This window comes from Capra hircus, chromosome 11, assembly GCF_001704415.2.
Source record: "Capra hircus breed San Clemente chromosome 11, ASM170441v1, whole genome shotgun sequence".
Classification (NCBI taxonomy): Eukaryota; Metazoa; Chordata; class Mammalia; order Artiodactyla; family Bovidae; genus Capra; species Capra hircus.
The window spans coordinates 36,486,306-36,505,987 of record NC_030818.1 but is presented as its reverse complement, the minus strand read 5'-3'; the positions used below and the strand labels follow the sequence as shown (position 1 = coordinate 36,505,987).

The following is a 19,682-nucleotide window of genomic DNA, read 5'->3' as shown; positions in this document are numbered from 1 at the left end:
AGTATATTCAAAAGCAGAGACATTACTTTGTCAACAAAGGTCCGTCTAGTCAAGGCTATGGTTTTTCCAGTGGTCATGTATGGATGTGAGAGTTGGACTGTGAAGAAAGCTGAGCACCGAAGAATTGATGCTTTTCAACTGTGGTGTTGGAGAAGACTCTTGAGAGTCCCTTGGACTGCAAGGAGATTCAACCAGTCCATCTGAAGGAGATCAGCCCTGGAATTTCTTTGGAAGGAATGATGCTGAAGCTGAAACTCCAGTACTTTGGCCACCTCATGTGAAGAGTTGACTCATTGGAAAAGACTCTGATGCTGGGAGAGATTGGGGGCAGGAGGAGAAGGGGACGAGAAAGGATGAGATGTCTGGATGGCATCACTGACTCAATGGACGCGAGTCTGAGTGAACTCCGGGAGTTGGTGATGGACAGGGAAGCCTGGCGTGTTGCAATTCATGGGGTCGCAAAGAGTTAGACACGACTGAGCGACTGAACTGAACTGAACTGATGTAGAGGATCATGTCATCTGCAAACAGTGAGAGTTTTACTTCTTCTTTTCCAATTTGGATTCCTTTTATTTCTTTTTCTGCTCTGATTGCTGTGGCCAAAACTTCCAAAACTATGTTGAATAGTTATGGTGAAAGTGGGCACCCTTGTCTTGTTCCTGACTTTAGGGGAAATGCTTTCCATTTTTCACCATTGAGGAGAATGTTTGCTGTGGGTTTGTCATAGATAGCTTTTATTATGTTGAGGTATGTTCCTTCTATTCCTGCTTTCTGGAGAGTTTTTATCATAAATGGATGTTGAATTTTGTCAAAGGCTTTCTCTGCATCTATTGAGATAATCATATGCTTTTATTTTTCAATTTGTTAATGTGGTGTATTACATTGATTGACTTGCAGATACTGAAGAATCCTTGCATCCCTGGGATGAAGCCCACTTGGTCATGATGTATGATCTTTTTAATGTGTTGTTGGATTCTGATTGCTAGAATTTTGTTAAGGATTTTTGCATCTATGTTCATCAGTGATATTGGCCTGTAGTTTTCTTGTGACATCTTTGTCAGGTTTTGATATTAGGGTGATGGTGGCTTCATAGAATGAGTTTGGAAGTTTACCTTCCTCTGCAATTTTCTGGAAGAGTTTGAGTAGGATAGGTGTTAGCTCTTCTCGAAATTTTTGGTAGAATTCAGCTGTGAAGCCTTTGAACCTGGGCTTTTGTTTGCTGGAAGATTTCTGATTACAGTTTCAATTTCTGTGCTTGTGATGGGTCTGTTAAGATTTTCTATTTCTTCCTGGTTCAGTTTTGGGAAGTTGTACTTTTCTAAGAATTTGTCCATTTCTTCCATGTTGTCCATTTTATTGGCATATAATTGCTGATAGTAGTCTCTTATGATCCTTTGTATTTCTGTGTTGTCTGTTGTGATCTCTCCAATTTGATTTCTAATTTTATTGATTTGATTATTCTCCCTTTGTTTCTTGATGAGTCTGGCTAATGGTTTGTCAATTTTATTTATCTTGCCTGGAAAATCCCATGGATGGAGGAGCCTGGTAGGCTGCAGTCCATAGGATCGCTAAGAGTCAGACATGACTGAGGGACTTCATTGTCACTTTTCACTTTCATGCATTGGAGAGGGAAATGGCAACCCACTCCAGTATTCTTGCCTGGAGAATCCTGGGGATAGAGGAGTCTGGTGGGCTGCCATCTATGGGGTTGCACAGAGTCAGACATGACTGAAGTGACTTAGCAGCAGCAGCAGCAATAATTTTAAAGTGAACAATTCAGAGGCACTTAGAATATTCAAAACACTGTGCTGGTATTCTATTTAATCTTTGCCAATTTGATGGTTGAAAAAATCTCTCTTTAAATTTGTTTACTAGGGATATGAAACATTTTGAATATATTTGCTAATCAATGCCTTTTCTTTTTTTTTTTTTGAACTGCCTGGCTATTTTTTTCTATTTGTATTTGGGGGTGCTGTGTTTTACGCAAATGTTTATTATATATACTTACAACCTATATAATCAACTACGCTGACAATTTACCTTTGATCATAAATTTTGTTTATGCTGTCCCTTGGTATATAAACTTTTAAATACTTCAAAATCATTCTGTATTTCCTTCACATTTTATTCAACTTTGTCTATAAAGCCCTCACTAACTCCAAGATTTGATATCTATATTTTCTTCCTGTTCTTTAATGGTTTCACCTTGACACTGAACTCTTAACCTGGATAGGATTTATTTGGTAGGAGGGAGGAAAACTTATGTTTCCAAATGGTCTCAACATTGTTTACTAAACAGTCCATCTTGATCATACAGTAATTACATAAATCAGGGTCTGTTTCTGAACTTTCTTTTCTATTTCATTGACGTACCTGGCCTGTATTTGAACCATAATGCTAAAATTACTGTACTATTTTAAATTCTCTATTCTTCTAAATAAGTTTTAAAACACTCTGTTGTTTCTCTAAGAAACACTGCTGGGAGATGATTACTGTATTAGCTAAGACGTGCTAAGCCACAAAAAGACTGAAAGTCAACTCAAAGAGGCTTAAACAAAAATGAAATTGACTGGCTTTCAGCTGAATCCAAAAGTAGATCAAATATGAGGATTGCTTGAAACAGTGGCTCATCAATGTTATTAATAACCCATTGTGTTTCCATCTCCCATTTTCCAGCTCTGCTGTCCACTATGTCAACTTCAGCCCATAGCTAGGTCTCCTCATGGTGTAGGATGGCTGCCACTGTATCCTCACTCACATGTAGCAGAAGACTAGAAGCCACTAGCAAACTGTTTTTTGTGTGTCCTGGCACCAATTTTTTTTTAACCATTCACAACTAAGAAGGACATGATTAAAATTATTTGCTTGGATTAATCAGGGGCAACCACAGATCTGGCATGGAATGGTGTTGGAAAGACAACAGTTTTTATTAAAATTAGAATTTCTTTAAATGCATTAAGTAATTTGAAATGAACTGGTATCTTTATAAAATGAACTGGTATTTTTATAATATTGAATCTTTTAATCCAAAGACATAGCATCTCCCCTATTTAATCAAGTTTTCTGCTTGCCTATCATGTATTTTAATAATGGTTTCTTTACATATATTTTATACATGTATCTATTTATTCTACGAGTCTATTAAATTCTTGAGCATTTTATTTAGGGTTCTATCATAAATACGATCTTATTTTCTATTATATTTTGTACCTAATTGTATGATTTGAGACTTATTTCTTTTTTTAGTTTCAGTTTAGTGTCCTTCCTTCCTTTCAGTTTAAACTAGCTTAAGCGGGAAAGAAGTTTATTGGATTATATAACTGGGACATCCTTAGGCCTCAGCAAAAGGCCCCCAGCCCTGGGCTCATATCCTATAGCGCCACCACATACAAAAACACAAACAGATTTACTGCAGAATGAAAGAGTAGCCTCTGCTACTCAGGACATGGCTCTCTAGTACTGCAAATGCAACCTGTAATGTTGAACATTCACTCTCATGACTAACATTGTTCAGGCCCCTGGAATGTTTCTCTGTATTTCTTGCCCTGTGTCCTCAAGAAATGATTATTTGAAAATACTGTACCACCGTGACCTTGGAGACAGACCCTGATCCTAATTAAGAATAGTTTCATTGAAAACAAACTTATGGTTACCAAAGGGAAAGGAGGGAAGGGATAAATTAGGAATTTGGGATTAATAGATACATACTACCATATATAAAATAGGTAACAACAAGGACCTACTGTATAGAAGGGAACTATACTTAATATCTTGTAATAACCTATAATGGAAAAAAAGTTTTAAAAGAATATGTATAACTGAACCACTGTGCTATACACCTGAAACACAACATTATAAATCAAATATAAGATTAAATTTTCAAAGGATTAAATTTTAAATCTTCAAATTTAAGTAGTTTTCAAAAAATTTTTTAAATTTATTTTTAATTGGAGGATAACTACTTTACAATATTGCATTGGTTTCTGCCATATATCAACTTGAATCAGCCAGTTTTATTAAAATTTGGTATTAATTATAATGGTAGTTCATCATTTTAAAGATTTTAGAAGATAAGCAGCATTTTGTAAAATATTTTATAACATTTAGTCTTTCAAATTTTTACAATTACTTTAACTTACATTTTTGCTGAAATATATTCAAATTAGGTATATTTTTAAATTCTCTTTATAAATTTTTAAATATTTTAGATTACTACTGTGAATAAAACAAAAATTAAGTGAATAAGTTTATTATAATACTATCAGTGATTTTGCTGAAATGGAAGCAGGGAAGTAACTCTTAAGGAATGAATTATGACATTATTCTATATTACCACTTATCCTAAAATTCTGGCCCATCCTCAGAATGCCGAGGTTTATATTGTAAAACTCAACATACGGCATTCCCTGATGGTCCAGTGGCTAAGGTCCTGGTGCTCCCAGTCCTGGCTCTGGGCAGGGAGCCCAGGTTTGATCTCTAGTCAGCAAACTAGATCCCACATGCCACAACTAAGAGTTCCCATGCCACAACTAAAGATGCTGTGTGTGCAACTAACACCTGGCACAGCCAAATAAATAAGTAAAAATAAATATTCTTGAAAAGAAAGAATAAAATTCAACATATAAACATAGAGTTTCTGGACCTCTATTTTTACTCTTACCCAGACCCTGTAATAATTAGGGGAAGACCTGATCCTTTGTTTATGTAGCCTATTCATGGGTGGATCCAGGGATTAAATGACATTGTCTAGGTAGGATGTCTTCTGACAGTCCAGTTATATCCCAGGCCAGTAGAAAGTGGGCTTCTTTCTCTCAGTGTTTGTTATTAATCCTGCTTGGACCATCTGCTCATCCTCCAGATGAACCATGGTACTCAGCCAAGTGGGGCCATGATCACACCAACAGCTTCTCAGCTGCTGCTCTGTATCTGGAGGCCGGGGGGCTCATGGAGTAGGAAACGGGTGATTTCTTAAAGATGTTGGCAGTTAAAATTAAGTCCACCACATTGGAACCTAAGGTAGGTACTTAATTTTGCAAATGTATTTTATGGCTTCCCTCTTAAACTCACTTACTAATTCTAACAGCTTTTCTGTTGGTTTTGTTGGTTTTCTAGGTAGATAATGTCATAAAATACAAATAATGATAATCTGTCTCCTGCTTTACAAGATCTTATTTTGCTTTTATTATATTGCCTCAAACTGTCAAAGTAGGGTTCAATGGTGGTGATAGCAAATCAGTTTAGTTGCTCAGTCGTGTCCCAACTCTTTGTGACCCCATGGACTGCAGCACGTCTGGCTTCCCTGTCCATCACCAACTCCCAGAGCCTACTCAAACTCATGTCCATCGTGTCAGTGATATCCCTACCTTATTCCTAACCTGAACTGGATTTGCCTTTAGCATTTCAGCATTAAATATTTTGACGTTTTCTTAAAGATATTCTTTGCTCTTTCAATGTGAGGTCTTTCCAGAACTTTATGGCCAGGTCCACCTGCCAAGTTTTGGGGATCTTGGGTCTGTGGGCACTGCTAAACAAACTGCTCTAAGTTGAGTCACTGCTAGTCATATAAATTTGCATGACTAAATCTCCATTCCTCCAAACCCAAAGCAATCCAAAAGAAAGGCTGTCCAAACACCAAACAGAGGTCATAAGCCTCATATTCTATTTTTCTGTTTCCTTTGTTACTGTTAGTAGAGGAATAGCAGAATTTTTTTAACAGGCACATAAATAAGCATTTGGGGGTACTTCCCTGGTGGTCCGGTGGCTAAGACTGTGCACTCCCAATGCAGGGGGTCCAGGTTCCATCCCTGGTCAGGGAACTAGATCCCACATGCCACAGCTAAGAGTTTGCATGCTGCAAGCAAAAGTTTGCATGCCACAGTGAAGATCAAAAGTCCTGCGTGCCACAACTAAGACCCAGAACAGCCAAACAAACAAATATTTTTAAAAAAAAAGCATCTGGAGCTTTGTAAGAGAAGGCTCAGATTTTAAGATTTATGACCTATATTTTAAGCACTTTGTACATGTTTATTTTATTTCACAACAAAAATTTAACATAAAATGTCCTTACTAATAGGGTGAAAAGTTGTTACCACTACTCAGAAAAACCAATGGCAAGAAATGGCTTGTGAGTCACAGCCAAATAAGATCACTAAGTGAACTCTGACAAAGCAGGATGGTGTCCACTTTACTCATTATATATATTACCAAGGGCTGGCACATAGTAAGTGCTCAGTAAGTATCTGATTAGTTAAATTGATCATTGCACAATGCGCATCATAGAATTCAGGTTATATATAATTTTAAGACAAGAATACTAATGTGTATAAATTTAAGACAAGGATACTAATGTGTATTTGTGGCCTGGTAGAAAGTAATGCTTACAAACTAGGAATTTTCTCTGATTCAATTCCACAGTTACTGCCAGTAGTGAGCATTATTGTCATCTATGCTCAATCTGATGGAAAGTGAGAGGAGAGTGAAAAAGTTGGCCTAAAGCTCAACATTCAGAAAACTAAGATCATGGCATCTGGTCCCATCACTTCATGGCAAATGGGGAAACAGTGGAAACAGTGTCAGACTTTATTTTGGGGGGCTCCAAAATCACTGTAGATGGTGACTGCAGCCATGAAATTAAAAGACACTTACTCCTTGGAAAGAAAGTTATGACCAACCTAGATAACATATTCAAAAGCAGAGACATTACTTTGCCGACTAAGGTCCGTCTAATCAAGGCTATGGTTTTTCCAGTGGTCAGGTATGGATGTGAGAGTTGGACTGTGAAGAAGGCTGAGCGCCAAAGAATTGATGCTTCTGAACTGTGGTGTTGGAGAAGACTCTTGAGAGTCCCCTGGACTGCAAGGAGATCCAACAAGTCCATTCTAAAGGAGATCAGTCCTGGGTGTTCTTTGGAAGGAATGATGCTAAAGCTGAAACTCCAATACTTTGGCCACCTCATGCGAAGAGTTGACTCATTGGAAAAGACACTGATGCTGGGAGGGATTGGGGGCAGGAGGAGAAGGGGACAACAGAGGATGAGATGACTGGATGGCATCACCGACTCGATGGACGTGAGTCTGAGTAAACTCTGAGAGTTGGTGATGGACAGGGAGGCCTCAGCGCAGTTCAGTCGTGTCCGACTCTTTGTGGCCCCATGAATCGCAGCACGCCAGGCCTCCCTGTCCATCACCAACTCCCGGAGTTCACTCAGACTCAAGTCCATCGAGTCAGTGATGCCATCCAGCCATCTCATCTTCTGTCGTCCCCTTCTCCTCCTGCCCCCAATCTCTCCCAGCATCAAAGTCTTTTCCAATGAGTCAACTCTTTGCATGAGGTGGCCAAAGTACTGGACTTTCAGCTTCAGCATCATTCCTTCCAAAGAAATCCCAGGGCTGATCTCCTTCAGAATGAACTTGTTGGATCTCCTTCCAGTCCAAGGGACTCTCAAGAGTCTTCTCCAACACCACAGTTCAAAAGCATCAATTCTTCAGCGCTCTGCCTTCTTCACAGCCCAACTCTCACATCCATACATGACCACTGGAAAAACCATAGTCTTGACTAGATGGACCTTAGTCGGCAAAGTAATGTCTCTGCTTTTGAATATACTATCTAGGTTGGTCATAACTTTTCTTCCAAGGAGTAAGCATCATTTAATTTCATGGCTGCAGTCACCATCTGCAGTGATTTTGGAGCCCCCTAAAATAAAGTCTGACACTGTTTCCCCATCTATTTCCCATGAAGTGATGGGACCAGATGCCATGATCTTCATTTTCTGAATGTCAGCTTTAAGCCAACTTTTTCACTCTCCTCTTTCACTTTCATCAAGAGGCTTTTTAGTTCCTCTTCACTTTCTGCCATAAGGGTGGTGTCATCTGCATATCTGAGGTGATTGATATTTCTCCCAGCAATTTTGATTCCAGCTTGTGTTTCTTCCAGTCCAGCGTTTCTCATGATGTCCTCTGCATAGAAGTTAAATAAGCAGGGTGACAACATACAGCCTTGACGTACTCCTTTTCCTATTTGGAACCAGTCTGTTGTTCCATGTCCAGTTCTAACTGTTGCTTCCTGACCTGCATACAAATTTCTCAAGAGGCAGGTCAGGTGGTCTGGTATTTCCATCTCTCTCAGAATTTTCTACAGTTTATTGTGATCCACCCAGTCAAAGGCTTTGGCATAGTTAATAAAGCAGAAATAGGGAGGCCTGGCATGCTGCAATTCATGGGGTAGCAAAGAGTCAGACATGACTGAGCAACTGAACTGAACTGATGCTCAGTCTGTGCTGGTGTTCAGAGAGGTTAAGGAACTTGTATGAGCTGAGCTTCACATCTACTCCCTCCCTCTACTACAGCAGGCTACTTTCTATATCACGTAACATGATGTGTATATTTACCCCTTACCTTCCAGTGTTAAGCGCTCTGCCACTTTTATTTTCACCATCTTATTTGCTTCTAGTGAGTGAAGTTGGAGAGGGCAATGGCACCCCACTCCAGTACTCTTGCCTGGAAAATCCCATGAACGGAGGAGCCTTGTAGGCTGCAGTCCATGGGGTCGCTAAAAGTCAGGCACAACTGAGCAACTTCACTTTCACTTTTCACTTTCATGCATTGGAGAAGGAAATGGCAACCCGCTCCAGTGTTCTTGCCTGGAGAATCCCAGGGACAGGGGAGTCTGGTGGGCTGCCGTCTGTGGGGTCGCACAGAGTCGGACACGACTGACGCGACTTAGCAGCAGCAGCAGCAGTGAGTGAAGTGAAAGTCACTCAGTCTTGCAAGCCCATGGTTCTTGTGAGCCTGCCAGGTTCCTCTGTCCGTGGAATTCTCCAGGCCAGAATACTGGAGTGGGTAGCCGTTCCCTTCTCCAGAGGATCTTCCCAACCCAGGGATGGAACCCGGATCTCCCACACTGCAGGTGGATTCTTTATCAACTGTGCCACCAGTTTGCATGATTATCTTTTTTTTACTCATTTGTTAATATTCTGACTCGAGAGAGACAATGCTATGGGAGTAAGTAAATTATTCAACTTGTTCCCAGCTATATCCTGGTGCCTGGAGCACATAGTTAAGTGCTCAAAAAATATTGAATGTGTTGAATGAATGAGTGAATGAATGAGTTGACTTAAGTACTTATAATAATAGAGAAAAGTTAACTTAAGTAAAGAAACCTTACATGAGGCCACCAAATTATGAAGAGACCTAGCACCCCAGAGTTTTAGAATTCACAGTTACGTTGTTCCAGTCTCATACTCCTTGATTAAAACCCTACTGTTACTATTTTCAACTATGGTGCTATTCTTATGCAAGCTACATGGTGATCAAAGCTATATTCTCCTTCCAATTCTTTCCACTAAATGATTTATATTTTTTCTAGAATTATGAGCACATAAGCAACATAAAAGTGTCAGCTAGTCTATTTTCCAGTATCCAAGCAAAGACTGGCCCAGAAAACAGAAAGGTAAAAGAAGTAAAAATGTTGTTTACACCAGCTGAACTCTTTTAAGAGCCCAGAACTAAGGACCTTGAGGTTGTGGATCTGAACCACAACCTTGCTTTAGTCTATGGGAGCTACAGAGCAAAGCCAGCCAACCATCTTGAAAATACATTTCCTTTGTCAGTATAAACACTATATAAAATAAATCAGATAAGTTAGAAAAAAAAATCTCCATCACTACTGAATAAACAACTCAAGGGACATGCTCTATCTATACATAATGTAGTGGTCATTTTAAAAGTTTTTTACTGGGAGTTTTTAATGGTATTATAAATGCTTTGATATGTTAGGATTAAAAAACCAATAAAAAATTATATGTTTACTCCAACAATAGAGAATTGTTAAAAAAAAACACACACTAGTAAGTTTTTATGATGGAATTGTATGTGACAAATAAAAATCACATTTTAAAAGAACACTTACAGGAGGGGAAAATGCTTTCAGTTCATCTTTGTATCAGTCATGGTGCTGCCAGGAATGGTACATTCAGATTGGGTGACTGAGAAAAGTAGCCATTTATCAACGACTGGGCAGGGATAAAGGAAACAAATGAGAGATGATGAAGCACCCCAGGGTGCTGGCATCACTGGGGAGTCATCACCATCCAAAGGATGGAAAGGAAGGGAGAGAACCATTACCTGAGCACAGCATCACCTGTAGCTGTCCAAGAGGGCTTTGTGGCAGGACCTACGGCTTCAGGTAGAGAAATGATGAGCCTTCCAAGGGCAGTGCGTGGACAGAGCCATTAGCTAACCTGCTGCACTGAGCGTGCATCCTCCTCAAGGGGGTGGGGTGGGGGCAGGTAGGGAAGGCCACCAGGTCCACTAAGATCGCAGTCAACAATGGCTGCTGCTGCTAAGTCGCTTCAGTCATGTCTGACTCTGTGCGACCCTAGAGACGGCAGCCCACCAGGCTCCCTGGGATTCTCCAGGCAAGAACACTGGAGTGGGTCAACAATGGCTGACTCTGGGTCAAAGAACTATGGATAGTTTCCTGCTCTGCTTTTCGGGTTTTTTAAATACTTTTATGTTGTTCCAAATGTTCTAAAATCTATCACAATATGTATTAGTTTGGAGAAGGCGATGGCACCCCACTCCAGTACCCTTGCCTGGAAAATCCCATGGATGGAGGAGCCTGGTAGACCGCAGTCCATGGGGTCGCTAAGAGTCGGACACGACTGAGCGACTTCCCTTTCACTTTTCACTTTCATGCATTGGAGAAGGAAATGGCAACCCACTCCAGTGTTCTTGCCTGGAGACTCCCAGGGACAGGGGAGCCTGGTGGGCTGCCGTCTATGGGGTCACACAGAATCGGACACGACTGAAACAACTTAGCAGCAGCAGCATATATTAGTTTGATACTCAGTAAATTTAGTTTGGAAAAAAAGGAAGTATGAGTTATTGCTGTATGATAATCTGTGTATTCCTAGAAGATTTAGAACAGAAATTTGTCTTCCCTTGTAATTCTTATAATTCCCAGTGTGATGCAGATGTATGTGAGAGAAGGTCAATACATGTGGTTACACACTCCATAGCACGGATTAAGCACTGAAGTTAGAGGCAACTGTTACACTATTAATACTTGGTTGACCAAAAGGTTCCTTCGGTGAGTGAGCATACTGTTTATTAAAGTTCCCGGTGAAAAAGAAAAATGTCTTATTTGTACTTAAAACCAAATGAACTTTTTGGCCAACCCAATACTTCAGTGTCATCAGTGTGATATCAAGTACCCGCCAGTCAGTTTAACTTTTAATGCTGGGAATGGCCAGGTAACTTGCTATCAAGAATCATGATTCAGAGTGGTCAGTTGGCATTATATAAAAAAAGGCAACATTCCAGAGGCAGCTTCTACAGATCTTTCTGCCATTCAATGAATAACACTTTGCTATTATGCTATTTTATTAATAGGATTTTATTCTTGGATTAGTGGTGTATTAGCACAATGTGTTCAAAATATATTATTACTGGTGAAATTAAAAGTATTCAAAGGACTTCCCTGGTGGTCCAGTGGCTAAGACTCTATGCTCCCAATGCAGGGGGCCAGGTTCAATCCCTGGTCAGGGAACTAGAGCGCATATGCTACAATGGAAAGACCCCGAAGATCTCGCATGCTGCAACTAAAACCTAGCACAGCCAAGTAAATTAATTCTTTTTAAGTATCCAAAATACGTGGATTGGTTTAAATGACTTGGAAACACCCTTCAATCACCCTTGTACAAACATTAAGAATCTAGCAATTACAACGTGTGCCATTAGAGACATTAGGGGGTTGATTCTTTAATTGGTCCCATATCTAGCTACTGGCTTCAGAGAGAATTCTGACTGCATAGCTGCCCTGTCTTTCTCCAGTGGATTTTGCATAGAGGATGAAGTGTAAACACTTAAAAAGAATCCCACAGAGCCGCAGAATTCCTTTGAGTTTACAGAAAGTCTGAATGAACTGCTTTGAGCCATTTGTTAATAAATACTTGGTTAATAAATACCTTTTGTGTCCCTGAGCTTTGCCTGAAGCCTGCTTTTATTATTACCTGGTAGCAAGTGTGTGAGAGAGTAGCTAAACACACCACCTCCTTTACAGTTCTTACTATTCACCAAAAAAGCCATGCCTGTCTAAACTGGCTCAGGCTCATTTTGCAACATGCACTCTACGAACCAGGCTGAATACAGAGGACATCAAAGGAGGATATTATTATCCTTCTGGAACAATCTACTGATTCAAGAATACTGTCACATTCTATTTTTAGGAGTAAATATATCGACTTCTTCATGTAATGATTCCTCTCTTTCATTCTATTAATTAACTCATTATAAGCTGTTGGTAAGTTCCAGCCAATCAGCGTTCTTAATCAAGGGTTCATGAACTACAGCCCACAGGTCAAATCTGGCCAGCTATCTGTTTTTGTACAGCCCACAAGCTAAGCACCGTTCTGAAGTGCTAAAATCATTAGAAAACATGAAAAGAATAATGTTCAGGTCATGTAAGTTATACGAAATTCAGATTTCCGCATTCATGAAGAAATTTTGTTGGAACACAGTTTCATTCATTATTTACAAATCATCCATGGCTGCTTTTATACTACAGTGACAGAGTGTGGTAGTGACTGAGACTATTAGGCCCATGAAACCTAAACTATCTGCTGTCTAGTTCCTTACAGAAGAAGTTTGCTGATGGGATACATTATTGAACAAGTCAGGATATAGGCTCAATTCTCCTATGAGTGTAGGTTCCAGAGGGAGATGGAGGACAAACACAGAAATACCCAAAGGCAGAAAGTGCTATGGAAAATAAGAGTGATGTGATAGAGACTGACACCAGGTCCCCTGAGATGGAGCCCAGCTAAGTCCTCTCTGAGGAAGCGATGCCTGAGTGGGGAACTGAAGGACAAGAAGACAGCCATGTGAACATGAAGGCCCCTCAAGCTTGAGCTACTAGGGAAAGGAAGAAAGGGCAAGTGGGGCAGGTGTATGGACAGCAAGGGAAGAGTGGCCATGGGAAGGGTGGTGTGTGCCCCTCTTCTTTCTAAAGACTGTCAGTGACACTAAGAATCTCCCTGGAAGTTGGTGACGACGGCCGAAAAGTCATTCATAACCACTTGGTCTACATAAAAAACTGTCATAAGGGCAGACAAGCTGAGAGATTCTACCATTTCCCTCAGTTCACAGCCCCTGAAGAGGCAGCGAATCATCTGTGAAATTCCCCTCCCTCCTCGCAGTTTTCACCTGCAAAAAGGTGAGTGAAGGAGAGGAAATCAAAGTAACAGAAACCTCTCAAGGTCAAGGTGCAGGAGCTATAGGCTAGAACAGGAGCTAGAGACATTCCTGCAGCTCAGTTTCCCCCCTTTCCTTCCCCCATCCTCACACTGCTCCTACTCCAGGGGAGGAAGATAATTGTGTCTCCACACTCATTTACAGCGACAGGTTGTACACACTGTTGTGTGGTTGAAGATCTGGAGAAATGAAGGAAATTCAACCTTACTTGTTACAAATGTGTTCACAAATAACAACATAGGATCACTCTGAACAACTTCAAAAGCTTTACATAAAGCACCTGACTTTTGTGCTCTCTCTTTGCATTTATATGTATTTTTAATGACTATGGTTGGAGGGAATATGAATTTTTTAAAACTGATATTCCTATTGATACAAGTAAAGAAGTCAGCACCTTTTTAGAGAAAAACAAGCCTCTCCAGAGGGGAGAAAGAAATGTAATTAGAAATGTATTAAGGTTAAAAAGCTGTTGTTAACTTGTTTCCTAAGAAACCAGAAATAGAACTGACAAGTACAACTTCCAAAGAAGCTTAGATCTATTTACTCTATTATTAAATTCTCCATTTTCAATTTTTTAGAATAACTAATTTAAAGTTAAAAAAAGAAAGCTCTTACATGAAATAAAATTAAGTTCTCCGGGTAATTGTGTTTGTGAGTCTTTTACTAGAGAAAATTGACCTCCATGAACAAAAAAATTGCCAGGGTTGCTCTCAAACAGGTTAATAATGTATTTTGCAATCATTGTAATTTTTAAATAACCATAACTGTCACCATCGTCTGCTGAATTTGTGCAGTAACTTCCTGGCAGCTGAATTTATTTAATATGAAAGTAAATTAAAACTTAGTAGAGAGACAACTGTAAAGTCATTCTTCTATAATACCATTTCATCCTACTCAGTGTCTTCAGTATGAGAAAAAACGTGATTGAAAATTGAGCTCGTATTTCTTTTTAAAGTCCTAAGTAGTTGCATGAGATGAAAAGGTCCATATTTGGGCCTGGACAGAACAGATATGAAAGACAACCAGCAGGGAGCTGAGAATCTGTGATCAACCAGGAGCCTCAAAAGTCATGTGCTTGGCCTCTTGTGCTCAGGCCCTAGCACTGAGCTGAAGAAGTGGAGCCATAAAAATTTAGCCATGAGTGAGAACCCTCTGCCCACATTTGACTGCCTAACTATGTCCCATTCCAGAAGCTCCAGGGCTTCAGATAAAGAGGTCAAGAGACCAAGAGTCTAAAGCTTATTCTTCTATCTTTTGCCTGTCTGAATCCTTTCTTTCTCAAATTCCCTCTTTTTTGTGAAGGCACATTCACAAATCCTGATCTTCAGTCTAACCAGAGAAATGAACAGGCTTCCAACCATCTAAGGGACTGTGTCTGTTCTGACAAAATACTGTAATAAAGTGCTACAGGATTTGGGAATAAAAGTTTTCCTCCTGCGTAGAATTGACAACCAAGTATTATCATCATCAAATTCTGAAAGGAGAAATGAACAACTGGAGCCAGATTGCTCCTTGGAACCTTAAGAGGAAGATGCGCAGTTGTGGACCTGCAAAGGCAGCCTCCTAAGTGCCATGTTCTTGGGGAGAACACTACCTCACTTAGTGGTGAACCCAAAGTTCTAAGAATGTGAACACTGGCTGCTAGTCTCATTTAACCAGAAGTCAGGTACAACCACACTGGGGAAATGAGGGGAGGAAAGTATGGTATAAGTAGTAAAAGAGTTACATCTTCATCGATCATAATAGAAAGTCAACAGATAATGCCTAAAATTAATGATTTAAGAGACACCAGTGTGAGAATATTATTTTGAAATCAGGAGGCATGCCCAAAGAATTCATTGAAACAGTGATTGAGGAGTAAGAAGGGATGGGTTGGAGTGGGGTGCCTGCCTTAAAAAAAAAAAATTTAAGTACTACTAGACTTTTTCAACATGTGCAGGTTTCAATATTATTTTATTAAAAAACATAATTAGCATATAAAACATTTTATTTAAGAAAAAATCTAATAATTTTTGTGGATGTTTTCTGTGTGCTGTTTGTCAAAAATGCCTAGGGTAACATGGGTATATCTGATAGATCATAGTTGGTTTTACATTCCTACAGGTTAAAGTTTAGTGAGTATTCTAATGTGGGGCCAAATTAAGAGAAGCATATCTGTATATATGTCAGTAGAGCCCATAGATTAGAAATCAAAGTAGGGGTTTGGGGGGCTGGAAGGATGTCATGGACATGTTCCAAGTCACAGAAGCAGATAAAACCAGGCAGACCTACCCAACAAAATAGAGACAAATAATATTCAGGGACACACGAACACAGTGGCCATCTGGTGTTGGCACAAATGGTGCTATACATGCTAACTGGCCTTAGAAGATTCATTGCTAAAATTATAGACAGAAATCATCACCAGGGGAAGGTTAACTTCTGCTAAATAGCTTCCAGTTTTACTTTGGAGAAAGAATACCATGTAAAATGGTTTAGGTAAAAAAAAAAAAAGAAAAAGGTATTTTATTCCTGTAAGATTCCTATTTGGCTCCTCATGCAGAAAAATCAAGTTTTACAAATCCCAACAAGTTTAAAGGAGTGAAAAGTGGCACCAAAAATAGAGCTTTGGCTTATCTTAATGTTGGTCACTCAGGGTGATCATTTTATATGGGATTTAAGTGAACATATGCAATACAGATTTTGCCTATATTATCCTTAGCTATCCAGAAAATGACAATACTTAAAAATTTATTTCTAACAGTTGTTATAGATACATTCAGACTATAGAGTTAATATCTCATCTATAATAATCGTCCTCTACACTAGCAGTGTCTTACTTACTCTACACTTTCCCAAGAGATACTTTATATTCATTCTCACAGCTCTTCCTCTTTATTAACTTGAATTTCTCCTAATTTAATTCAATGATTACCATATACATATTTTTAAATAACTCAGCCAATATAAAACAATAGTTGACTTCTACTATACTTGTCTAAATATTATCCAATAGTGTCTAAAATTATGTTAATAACTATTCCTTTGGTAATATCTGACTGCTTTCCATGGTTCCTAAGTCATCATTCATGTTGCTTTTATCCTTTATTGGACAATCTGATGTAGGACATTTGACTCAGTGGTTTCATCTGGGGCATGTTCTGATAGAGCAAAGAGGAATATGGACGTTTTGATGAAACACTTTTGAGAAATCTACACCAAAAGATAGATACAGTTTTTATTATAAATTATAGTAATACCAGTGGTGGAGAAATGGGATGGAATGAGGCTCTCAGATGGCAGGGAGCCCAGGATCAGGTGAGGATCCTGATTTTGCACATTGTATGGTAGTTTTTAAAAGCTGGCTTGTTGTTTAGAATTTATTGAAATTTTCTATTCTCAAAACAATTGCATCAGTATAGATTGACAAAGACCATTTAGCTGTTATTCTGATTCTTTAGATATCCCCTACCCAACTTTCTTCCCATTGGATTTTCACAACAATCTCATGTACTATAAGATTACAGACATCACTTTTCACCCAAATAATTCAGAAACTGAATTTTAAAAAACTGAATTTTAAAATACATTTTCCTACATAACCATGATGTTACTACTAGACCTAACAAATTTAGCACTAATTCCTTAATGTTCTTTAATACCCAGGCCATATTCAAATGCCCCCTATCAGCACCTCAAATATTTTTTACAGCTGGTTTGTCCCAACTAGGAAAAAAATCTGTTTGTGACAGAAATATGGAAAAATATTACAACTGCAAAATCTAGATACAGATGTTCATTATGCTATTCCCTTAATTTTGCATGCATTTGAAAATTTTCATAATGATATAATTCTTTTACACATTATATCTTTGCAAAAATGTCTATATACATGAACAAGGTGGGAAGTTTCTAACTCATGCTACTGAACCCTGTCCTGTTTGATACTGTCATATTTGGACAATTATGTAGAAAGGATATTTATCATGTCTCTTAGTTGATGTGTGGGGAATAATGAATGTGTTACATGGCTGAATCAAGATTCAAAAATATAACAAGGACTGGTAAAGAAATGATTGGTGATACACTGGGTATATTTTTATGTTAAGTAAGAGTCAGAGTAGAAGGTCACAGGTCACTAGATATAATGATGAAGAAGGGACCTAAGGCATACCATCTAGCTTTTGTGGCAGCTAGAGCAAATGGAATTGTTGGAGGTAGTAACAAAATAGGGTTTTTCCTTCATTAAGAGGGGCTGGTGCCCTCCCTGCCTATGAGCTGTATCTGTCAGTTTTGTCAGAAGATGCTACCATGGGCACTGCTCCTATGAGCACTGGGGTGGTAAATATGCAAGTAGGGAAGGAGTGGGAATGACATGGCAAGTGGGGCTACAAAAGCCAAATTGCTATAGAATCTTCAGTTTCCATTGTTACGGAAGGCAGAGACGATATTACCTTTATATCCACAGTTTCCAGCACTCTGACATAGCAGATACTTCAGTGTTTGTGGAATGAATGAATGCTTTCCTACAGGCTACAGGCAATAATCTATTCATCAACAGATGTAGAGATGCAAAAAACAGACTTAGCCATCTGGATGCTCTAAGGCAACACCATGGCCACATGGAATATACACACCTTGGTTTCTTTGGCTGCAACCAAATATCATGTCAATAATTGAGGCTGTACCCAGATAAGAACATCAACAATGAGGCACCATTGGACCAGGCTCTAATTTTACTGGGTGACTGTCTAAACTGGAATGTAAAGCCACAAACATCACAGGAGAGAGGGTCACATGAGTGTGTTTTGGCATTATTAAGACACTGTGTTTTCTACAACAATTTAAGTTGAGTGGTTCAGACTCTAATACCCTTACACAGGTTCCAAGGATTTGGGGAGAGATAATATTTTGCAAAATGGCCAGTATGTGTAAACTCATAAGCCTCACAGTTAAATCCTTACCAGTCTGGCTCTGGCTCACTTTTAAAATCTCTCCCAGTCAGAAAGTCTAAACTCCATGGTAGTGGTGGTGTTCAGTCACTCATCATGTCCAACTCTTTGTGACCCATGGGCTGCAGCATGCCAGGCTTCCCTGTCCCTCACCATCTCCCAGAGTTTGCTCAGACTCATGTCCACTGAGTCGGTGATGCCATCCAACCATCTCATCCTCTATAGTCTGAACTATTTCCATATTCCCGTGTAGTTCACTTATGGAAGTTGCACCCTGGTCCTACCATCCTGTCTTTTATGGAGCTCCCCCTCCACTTCTTCACTCTGCTCTGAATATCCAAATTTTACTCGCCCCAAAGTCCAAATCAGACTCCATAATTTTAACCTCTTTTGGTCTCTTGAGGGTCTACCACACTTCTCTACCATTTAACAGAGTGCTCTCTGTATAGGTAATTACATTTCATAGGCAAAGGTTTTATTTCCTCAGGTAGATCATAATCTCAATGTCAAGGATTTTTAATTTCCCAAAGTGCCTAGCACAATGCTTCACATGGGAGGGGTGCTAAATAAATATGAAGCACTCAGTGAATGATTCCAAACATTTGTGAACCACTTCTTTTTGTTTGAAACTTTGTCTAAAACAAACTTCTAGTCTTTCTGGCTTCATCATGCCATGAAGAAATTTCTCAGCTAAAAAAATAACTCAATCCTCAAGTGTTCCTGCTGCTGCTATAATAGAGGGTCTCAGAGACGGAACCTGGCAAACAATACCCTCTTGTCGCATTTAATAAGGGTGAGTCACTTTAAACTAGACAAGTGAGCACTGTATTCCAGAAACTCTCTTCCCACTGTGACTGGAAAGAAAATATTCATTGATTTTAGATATATTAAACCAAAAACATACTCAGAAATAATAGGTAACTTTCATATGTGTGTATGAGTATGGTCGATATCCTCCATACTCAAAATGTGCTCCATGGATAAACAGAATCCATCTCACTTGGGAGCTTGGATTAGAAATGCAGAGTATCAGGCTCTATCTCAAACTTACTGAATGAGAATCCTGTTTTTTAACAGAAACCCTAGGTAATTTTAAAAGCCTTGAACAAGCCCAAAGTGGGCAGAGCTGATTGCACTGGAGATTTTTATGTAGGCTCCAGAGAATATAGGCTTTCTGTCCTTTCAAAATAGTCTATACCTGTGGTTCAACACTTGCTGGACCCCACTGCCAGGGTTTCTCATTTAGTAGGTCTGGGATGGGACCCCAGAATCTCCACTTCTAACCAGCTTCCAGGTGATGCCTATGGTGATGCTGCTGGTCCAGGAATCACAACCACTGACTCACATCACCTAAAACTCACATGTTGCATATTCAGGGGATTCTGCTTCAACAGCACTCCCAGTAGAAGGGAGAATGTTAAGATAACAGAGAGGAAAGAGCAAAAGAAGTGGCAGCAAAACGTGTCATTTGTGTCACAGGAAGATAGCAGGTAAACGTTCC

The 19,682-nt window shown here is 39.4% G+C and overlaps 1 protein-coding gene across 2 annotated transcripts in view; it reads right to left on the bottom strand.

The window, feature by feature from the left end:
* The window catches only part of ACYP2 (acylphosphatase 2), a 183,982-nt gene that overhangs the window by 120,024 nt on the left and 44,276 nt on the right, over positions 1-19,682 (bottom strand). The window lies entirely within an intron of this gene.